This window comes from Benincasa hispida, chromosome 5 (genome assembly GCF_009727055.1).
Source record: "Benincasa hispida cultivar B227 chromosome 5, ASM972705v1, whole genome shotgun sequence".
Classification (NCBI taxonomy): Eukaryota; Viridiplantae; Streptophyta; class Magnoliopsida; order Cucurbitales; family Cucurbitaceae; genus Benincasa; species Benincasa hispida.
This window is the reverse complement of record NC_052353.1, coordinates 41,995,504-42,005,602: the sequence shown is the minus strand read 5'-3', so window position 1 is coordinate 42,005,602 and position 10,099 is coordinate 41,995,504. Positions and strand designations below refer to the sequence as shown.

Here is a 10,099-nt window from a genome sequence, read left to right as displayed (position 1 = left end):
GATTGAAAACATGGCAAGCCAAGCACGATCTCCAACACCAATGGTCTTCTTCAAAATGGAAACCTATAAAGGTAAATTTGCATTCATACTGTAACAAATTATTTTCATTTAGACATAAGAATTAGTGTTTTCAATTTCTTTACATGCAGTACCCCCGTCAATTAGATTTTATAGGGTGTGGGTACTATGTGCAAAAGTATATACACGAAATAGTGTATAACCTTAGTACTCCCATTAGTAGCCTCGTATGTAAATTATTTATTTTTATATGCTAGCTACAATTGAATAAATGATGTAAACTTATGTTTAGTTTATCTTTTTTTTCTTCTTCTTCTTTTTGTAGTTCAATACAAAAATGCATATACCCAAGAAGAGGTTGATGTAATTCGAACATAATGGGCAAGTTTTGTAGGCCGATTTGTGTAAGACTACACTTATTGTTTTTTTGTCTTAATATAATGTAAATACTAGTTTAGAATGAATCTTGATGAGTTTTGAGTAAAATATGCAAGTTTAAAATGAATCAGAAGTACTAATCGTTGTTTGTGGATAGATGAATTATTATCTAACCATGATCATTTTGTTGGTAGATTTGTGTATTTTTTTTATGGGTATTTGGTGTAAGTACTCATGGAAGTACTAATTGATTTGTGAAGGAACAAATGATTATTAATATTATAGAAGTATTTGGTATTTCTGATTGTAGTTTTGGAGGCACGAGTGGTTCCATATGAGTGATCACATGATAATTTTAATTATTGTTCTATGGAAATGTGTTATCGATATACAAGGGCTTTAATGTCGGTTGCCAACCGACATTAAAGATAGTGTTATTAAAATCCTTTAATGCCGGTTGCCTTTAATGTCGATTTTAAATCGACATTAAAGGGCTTCAATAACACCAATAACACAGCCTTCAATGTCGGTGTAACCGACATTAAAGGTCTTTAGTGATTAAAGCCTGTCGATTGCAACCGACATTAAAGCTTGTTTTTTTTAAAAAAAAAATCTTAACCGACATTAAAGCCTAAATCTGTTCGTTTGATCAATTATTGTCCGTTTTTTAAAGTTTCCTTGCCAAATCCATTTTTTCGGTAATAAAGTATAACATGACACATCATCATCGAACGCTATGGCTATGACATATTATTCATGTATGGATTGTAAATCTATTATATTTAATCCGCAAAATCTGCTATAGAATTATAATTTAAAAGGCGTACAATAATTCATGCCTTGAAAACACAAATTACAAGTAATACAAAGATTAGGGTTTTATAAACATTATGAGTTTCCTGTCCCTCTCCACTTGGTAAGTATGGATCCCTTCATAATTCTTCTTGAACAGACACCCCAGCTTCAGTAGTGTCTGGTAATAGGCATCTTTGTCTGACCACTGTTGTTCAAAGGATCACAAACAATAAAGGTTTGGGCGTAAGCATAACACATGCAACGGAAGATCTGTCTCTTATACACATCTAGATGTGTATAAGAGACAGGCATAACACATGCAACGGAAGATTGTATCCATTCATATATATATATATATATATATATATATATATATATAAATGGATAAAATATTTGAGACCTTACCCTTAGAAACTCTGCAACTTTTAACAGCTAACTGTTGCTCCTGGAATGTACTTTGGTTTCCATGCCAAGAGAAAACAGAAGAGCCAGATTGCAGGATAAAACACTCAGTAGAGTTCAGTGAGGTTGCAACCTAGATAATCATAAGTTGAGACATTACCATAAGACTTGCAATGGCTCAAATTAGTACAAGCTTTCAGCATAAACATGAAACATGACCCAATGACAATGTTATAACATTATTTCCAGTCAGCTTAAATATGTATGCACACATATATTTCAAACCTCAAGAGGCAAGATTGAAAGGCATTTTAAAAAGCATGAATCGCACTTAACATAGAAAGAAAATGATCAAAATTACTATTACGTACAACTTCAACTTGCACTGTTTTATTGTTGTGAATGGATGTTTGTGATATCCTAATAAGGGCAACAGAATCTTCCGTGTAAGTTTCATTAGCCAAAGCTTTATCTGGTATGAGTTTCTTGTAACTAGAGCTCAAGCCACCCTACACTAGAATTCATTAAGAAAATGATGGTTATATCTGTGTCTCTCAAGGACCCTCTCAGTTCCACATCAGAACCTTGTAAAAGAAACTACAACGTGATTCTAATCAAAAGAGATGAGTTAAGAAAGAAGCTTTATAAGACTACCTCCTTGAGCACCACAAAAGGTTGAAAGAGGGCAATAAATTGGGGTGGCTCTTTGCCTTGAAATATACGACCCTGCCAAAAGAAAAAAGCATATGATAAGGAAATTCCCAAAGATAAAAACTATTTATCACGTATACTTTATGTTCATGGTACCTAAACAGGCCTCTCTTTCAGCGAGTTGGACATTCTATTCGTCAACCGTGTAGCCATCTTTTGATCTTTCTAAGGTTTGAAATAATAAAAAATGATTTAACAGCAATAAACACATATGTTTATGTACAAATTCACTTAAATATGTCATGATATGAAAATGTAAGGAATGAGAAAACATCCCTACACTTGTTTACAAGCAATTATTCTTTTACAGGAATCAAGAGTACTTTCATTAGATCAAGGAAACCATCTTCCATTATTCCCTTTCTTAGAGAATCAACACTAGTTATTCAACTGAATTGGCAAGTGTACCACCACATTCTAAGTTTAAGTATGTAACTTACAATAGTTAGATTTTCTCAAAATAAACCTTAAATGCTAACTAACCTCGATGCTATCCTTTCCAAACCAAAAGCACAAGAAATAATCTTTTTTCCTCTCACCAGAGTGGTAGATGTAAAGAATGATGTAGCAGTCTCCACTATAAAATTTACCAATATCATCTGCAAGCAATGGAGTTTTGGCACTGCCATTGATTCGCCATACCTAGAGAATGAAAACCATTAGGACCCCGATGGTTTCATCAGTCGCCATACTTGAATTGTTGCTTTTCGCTCCTCTACTTGTCACTCTTCCTACCCAAACAAATTTTTCAGCACCACAGTCCAGGAGATAACACTTATTATTTTTCAGTATGCTTAGGCTAACAACTACCCCCACATCCAAATTGTAGATTTCTCCCAACTACAGCAGCAAACTTCCAGTACACAGTAAAAACACATCCAAATGAGATACACCAAATCGCAATAAAAATTACCTTCTCATGTGTCTCCTTAATTGCTTCATCACTCAGTTTCTCACTCCTACCTTTCTTAAGGATGTTATCACAAAAGGCCATAGACACATAAAAAGGCCAAAACGTATCATATACAACAAAACCATTAATCAAATCAAATTTCAAAGGCCATGACACATAAAAAGGCCAAAATCTAGAAGCAGAGAGACATATTGAAGTGAAACCATAGCTGGCTTTCATTGAGGCATTTACATAAACAGTTGAGAGGTGTAAACATAAGAACAAAAATTTCATGCCAAAACACATCAACATGCCTCCAACATTGAGACATTTTCTTTACAAGTTCACAAGGTTCTCAACCTCCTTCTCACAAAATCTCACCAATGCATGATTTCTACCATATAATCCTAAACCATATCTCATGTCAAAACACATAAAGTAACAACATGCCTCCAACATAATCATATGCACAACCAAACATTCTCAACAAGTCAACAAAGTCATATGCACCATATCACTTAATAACTCATTCACACATAAGCTATTACACTACTACATGACATCATAACATGCTATTATTTAGCCCAAACACATGATTCAAGATGATCAATATGTAGCCATAAATAATATATAAATTACAATAGAAGCCCGAAACATGCTAGCACACAAAAAATAGATTCCAGAAGTAGAATTCCACTTACACAATGCGTATAAAAGAACTTCTAAACTATTTGGAAGACTCCCAAAGCAATTTTAAATCTCAATTTGGACACTTTGAATCAAGTCTAAACAAAATAGTCTCATATTCTTGCTGAAAAGTATTCGAAGAGTTTTGAAACTATTCTGAATCCAAAAGAACTCAAATCCTTGTTAGTTGGTGTCCGAATTTGCTTAATCCTTGTCCAATAGAAGGAAAACTTTGTTGTAAGCTACTGTGAGAGTCCTAAATAATGTTGATAAAGAATTTATCACCATTGACTGCTAATGTCATCACTATACTGAGACGGTAGGGTTTTAGGGTTGCAGGGTCCTCAATCACTAGCCGTCGCACACTAGTGCTATCAATGTGTATTGGAAGAATATTTGCGTTAGTGTGGCCTACCATCGTTGGAAAAGAAGAAGATGTTGGAGATGGGGAAGGTGGCCAGAGAAGGATAAATAATTTACGTACGAGGCTGGTAATGGGAGTAGTAGGATTATGCACTATTTTGTGTATATACTTTTGCACATAGTACCGGCATCCTACAAAATCTAATTGACAAGGGCACTGCATATAAAGAAGTTGAAAACAATTGTTAAATTGTTATAAAGAAATCGAATGAACATAAATTGTTAAAAAATGAATACAAATTTACCTTTACAGGTTTCCATTTTGGAGAAGACCGATAGTGTTGGAGATCGTGCTTGGCTTGCCGATGTTTTCAATCCACTAAATAGTTTGAAAAATATTAGTTAAACATAAATATTTCAATTAAGAGTTAAGAAAGTTCAATTACACTTACATATTTATAACTCCATGAAAATCTTCTTGAACCTTGCTTCGAAGAGAATTCAAAACATAAACACAATTTTTTTTGTCTATAAATTTGGGAGGGTTTGAGAGATTAAGAGATTTAATATACGTTGTCGAGATGGACTTCATTATTAGGATTTTTCTTCTTCAGCTCATCCAGCAACTACAGAAGAATTGGAAAGATTTAGAATTTAACTTCAACTTAACAAGTAAAGTTACTGCACACAGTAAAAGTTAGCGGCAGACCTCGACCAGATGCATGGAGGGTCCTCCAAGCTGCATTTTCTTCATAATAATGTTACAAGTTACCGATAATAAACTCTCCCTTCGCATTCTTTTTCTTGCCGATACTCCCATGGTAATCAGATCCATGTCAATAGTTCCTGAAAGTTTATTGCAAAGAAGAAAAATTGAAGTTAGTATATGAGTAATCGTTAATCCAAGAAATCAAGAAAATGTAAAGTTGTAAACAGTAAAGAAATCGACATAAAGATTTGCGCAGTTCACTTATAGCGTATTAGCTAGACAGAGGGAGAGCAATTCATTATTGGAGAGAAATATCATATTAGGTGACTCTAGGGTTATTTGATTTATATATAATGCACCTCTTTAAGCCCTAGGGCCAAACTCGTAAATAACATAAATGCATATACAACTTCATGCAGGTCATTTGGAGCGCTAAATAACAAATTCATGGCATTCCAACTATATGGAAGTGAAACTATAAAGGATCTAAAGAGATTTAGAGGCATCGCCAAACAGCTACCTATAGAATGATCTATTGCAGATCATTGCAACTTTTAGAAGCCAGAATGACTCAAGAACATCGCCCTTTTCAACCTAAATGCATTAGAACTTTTGTCTTGTTATACTGACTTTGATCTATTACAATGAAAAAGGAAAAAAGCAGCTTCACTAACCCATTCTAAGCAACGTATTTGAGCAAGAGCTTCGCTTAGACGTATTAAACTCTCGATTTGTCTAGGGGTAGCTGTAATGACCTGTCCATACAATAATAAATTCCAATCAAGAAAAGTCAAAATCCCTCTCTCCCTCTCTCCCCATCACTACAACATAAGTTATAGTTATAGAACTGGTAAACAAAAAATAAGTTTAGAAAACGCAGTGAACAAGGGACACAACTAGATTTCCTCGCTGTGTATTGAGTGAAGGTTAGTTCTCTACCTTTTGTATGTGGATTACTCTTTGTTTTTGTAAGTTAGCAATTCAGAAGAAGCAACTATATCATCAAAGCTAAATCAGAACAACCCAAATCAGAACAACAATCAAAACAACAATCAGACACAACACACCAATAGTTAGAGAGGTGGATGATTTCAAGTCGTACCTCTAAAACAATAAGAAAGCTGAAGAACGATCGGCGGCGAGCGAAGAAAGCTGAAGAACGATCGGCGGCGAGCGAAGAAAGCTGAAGAACGATCGACGGCGAGCGAAGAAAGTTGATAATGATCGACGGACGGCGAGGGAAAGGTTTAGGGATTGGGCGAGGTAAGGTTTCGTGACGGCCGACAGAGAAGGGTTTGGGCAAGAGAAGGAGCGCGCAAGTGATTTAGGGATATATTATTTAATAAAATAAGAAAAAAAAAATATTACACCTTTAATGTCGGTTTTAAACCGACATTAAAGCCCATCTTCAATGTCGGTTTAAAACCGACATTAAAGATCAGTTTTTTTTTTTAAAAAAAAAACCGACATTATACATCCGATTTCACTTTTTCCAACCGAAATTAAAGCCCGAATTTCTTTTAGTGGTTTATTGATATTTGATAAGTACTTATAGAATGAATCCGAAGTATTAATTGTTGTTTGTGGATGGATAGATTATTATCTATCTATAAAAGTGTTCTTTTGTAGTTCTATGGAAGTGTGTTATTGTATTAAAGGTAATTTTGTATTTAGTTTTGTGGTAGAGTGTATTGTTGTGTCTATTATTATATTTTAAGTTTGGGTTTTGTGCATTTATAAGTGGAAGAGAAATATTTTTTGTTTGTCACGCATAACAGTAAACATGCATATATTATAACATGCACACTATAGCAAAAAAAAATTTTAATATATTTTTTAATAAAATACGTTGACGAACATTTCTAACACAAAACGAGACATTTAATGTTGGTTTTTCTTTTAACTCTTTGACTAACAAGATTGGACATTTTAAAAAATGAGGTATTAAAAAAAATCGGACAATTATTGAAAAAAAAATTGCTAAAAACTCAACATAGAATATAGTGTACAATATTGGTTGAGATAATTGGCATTGAAATTTTGGTCAACTATAATGCCGGTTGACCTTTTATAACACGATCTTTGATGTCGATTTCCAACAGACATTGTACCCTTATAATGTCAATTTTAAACCGACATTAAAGCCCAGTTTTGTAGTAGTGTAAAAGCATATTTTTTTTAGGAATTCTAGTTTTTAAATATAGTTTAGACACATTTTTACTACCAAAATAAGCATATCTCAATTGATATATAAATGTGTTAGCGATCACGAATTTTGTTGTTCAAATCTCCCTAACTCTATTGTATTAGAAAAACAATACTATTTATTTAATTATTCAATCATAATTTACTTTCTTTTTTAAATATTTTTATTTATTTATTTATTCATTCATTCAATCTAGGAATACAGTGAGATGAGGAAGACAAATGCACCTTAAATGCATCATTTATTGCTCAACTGAAATATCAATGGTAAAAGTCATTTTGGACACGTTGAAAATATTTATTTCTTTAAATTCGTGAGGAAAACGACAAAAAAAGAAAACATTAATAATTCATGTTTTAAAAGTTCTGAGAAAATGTGATTCCTAGAAACATTGACACAACATAACTTAGTGAACCTTTAATTTTATGAACTTTCATCGTCGAAGATAATATGACTTGTTTTATTGGTCCAACTTGATGTTCTTCTAAAATCGAAATAAATTGAAAAAAAAAAAAAAAAAAAACTACTTCATGAAGAATAGGTGTATTTAATCTTTAAATTTTTTCAAATATAATCTTTATAGTTTGTAAAAGTAGGTTTAAAAGATTTCAAGAGTTTTTTTCTTTTTTCTTTTTTATATAAACGAAATAGATGATATATGACATTGCCTTTAAACTAGAAAAATAATTTTAAAGAAGAGATAAAATTTTAAAATTCATATAATTATTTAAAATAGTACTTCAGTAATTTATCAAACTTATTCTTAAAAATTTAGGGACAAGAAAAATACATTTTGAAAATTTATGGACCAAGTATACATATACTAAAAAATTCAATATTTAAAAGAATAAATTTTTGAAATAAATAATAAAATAGAGAAGTAAAAATTAATATTCGAGATTAATTTTAATATAAATTAGATTTAGAATAAGATGGATTGATTTGAAATTAGTTTTGGAATTAAAATTGGTGTTAAGAGTCTGATTGAGGTTTAAAAATCATTATTTTTAATTTTTTTGGGATTTGATTTACAAAGTGTTTACAAAAGGATGACTATCTAAAATAAAAAATAGAACCATAAAATTAGGGGTAATATTTTGGTGCATCCCAGGATGTACATTATCTTTATGCATCTCACTTTCATCACTTACATCAAAAGGAAATAAGAAGACTTTTTGACAAAGATAAGTATTACCCGAGATGCATCTAAGCATTTTTCTAAATTTAGTTGTGCATAATAGCTTAACAATTCGATTGCAATTCCAACATGCACATAAACTCAACCATATGAATCTATACTATCAATCTCAAAGTTTTTTTTTTCAATTCCCCACCTTCATATTTGGTAAAAAAAAATCATAATAAATAAATAAGGAAAATATCAACACATACTCATGCTAAATTCTAGAAAAAAAAAATACAAGAGAAACAAATTAGGTCAGATGTGGTGATCATCCATCTCTAACATGATATCTACATTCTTTGAGTCTTGAAAATTCTTTTGCTCAACTATATATGTTAAAATCATTAAAATCATATTGACCTCATCTTCTTGTTAATTCGGTTGAGATACTGAGAAGGCTGACCTAGTGAAGTTCGAGAACCAGGTGAATCAGGAAAGATGATCTTCTTTTTCCAAGTGGTTGGTAGAAGCTCAATGCAAATGGCTCTCGGTGCAGAGGTGGATGATTTGTGACTCTCAAAACTCTCCTATCTGTATTGGGTTCAAAAGATTCGATAGGGAGTGACCTATATCAAGACGTTGAAAGGGGAGACTATTCGGGTTGGCCTTTATTTCCTTCTCCTGTTGAAAGGGGAGGTGTGCCAATCTCTACTAGTGGAATCAGACTCAACGTATAATATTCAAGTCCTAAATGATTCAGATGTTGAGAGACAAAGAACCTGATAGATGCTATTGTTGCACTTGCCAAGCGTTTTGGTAAGGTTTCTTTTGGTTATTGTAATCATTCTAGTAATTTTGTTATCTATTCTCTGACGCATGTTGTTGTAAATATTTTTTTATTTTTTTTTTTTATCTCCAGGTTCCTTCCTCTGAGAAGGAAACTCATGATGCTTATTGGGAAAACGTTTACACTAGTTGTCCTCTATTATTCTTAATGAAGACTTTTGCTATGGTTAGTTTCTAGTTTTAAGAAAATGTATTTCAATAAATAAATCAATAATACAACATTAGCCCAAAATTAATCAAGTAAAAAAATCAAATTAACAATAAATTGTCTTAAACATAACTTAAACACATATTCGATCCTTTTGTACTACTAGGAAAATTAAGGCCCACAATACTAGTCTCATCTAGCCAAATGCTTTTAGCTAGCTACACTTTCTTAAATAATAATAATAATAATAAACGAAAATTTTTATTAGTTGGGATACAAATTTCACAATTTATTCATGTATGGCTATTTAGATCAAATTAAAAGTTTAAATTAAAATTTTCTCACTGAAAAGCATATAGTTTAAAAAAATAATTAGTTTTGAATAAGTAAACCATCCTAAAATATATTAAGTTCTAAATAATTAATAATATATAAATCACATTATGCCAATCTCAATCCAACACAATAGAATTTAATTTTAAGGATATCAAATTAATTCTCGTTACTATCAATCTTTCGAAAGAAAAAAAAAAAGTGCTTTGAAACACACAAAACAAAACTTATCTCTTCTGACTAAGAACTTGTACCGACTTTCATGACATCATGATTTATTTATATTATATTCAGTAAACAATTAATTACACTATGAGTGTTCTAAAAAATTCGAGAATTCGAACTATCCGAATTAAGGTTGGATTGAGTTGAGAACTTTTTCTACTTTTGTTTAGTTAGATTGGGTCTTGGATTGGCTAACTAAAAATTTTGAGTTGACCTAATCCAACTCTAATTATATATATATATATATATATATATAAAAGGTT

At 31.7% G+C, this 10,099-nt stretch overlaps 1 long non-coding RNA gene across 1 annotated transcript; it reads right to left on the bottom strand.

Annotated features, from left to right (window-relative positions):
- Positions 1-1,250: 1,250 nt before the first annotated feature.
- On the bottom strand, positions 1,251-4,545 carry LOC120077098. The gene is made up of 5 exons (XR_005481731.1): positions 2,401-4,545; positions 2,248-2,319; positions 1,965-2,107; positions 1,597-1,726; positions 1,251-1,396 (listed from the first exon to the last, which is right to left on the bottom strand). It is a non-coding gene; the product is annotated as an uncharacterized LOC120077098 (long non-coding RNA).
- Positions 4,546-10,099: the final 5,554 nt, after the last annotated feature.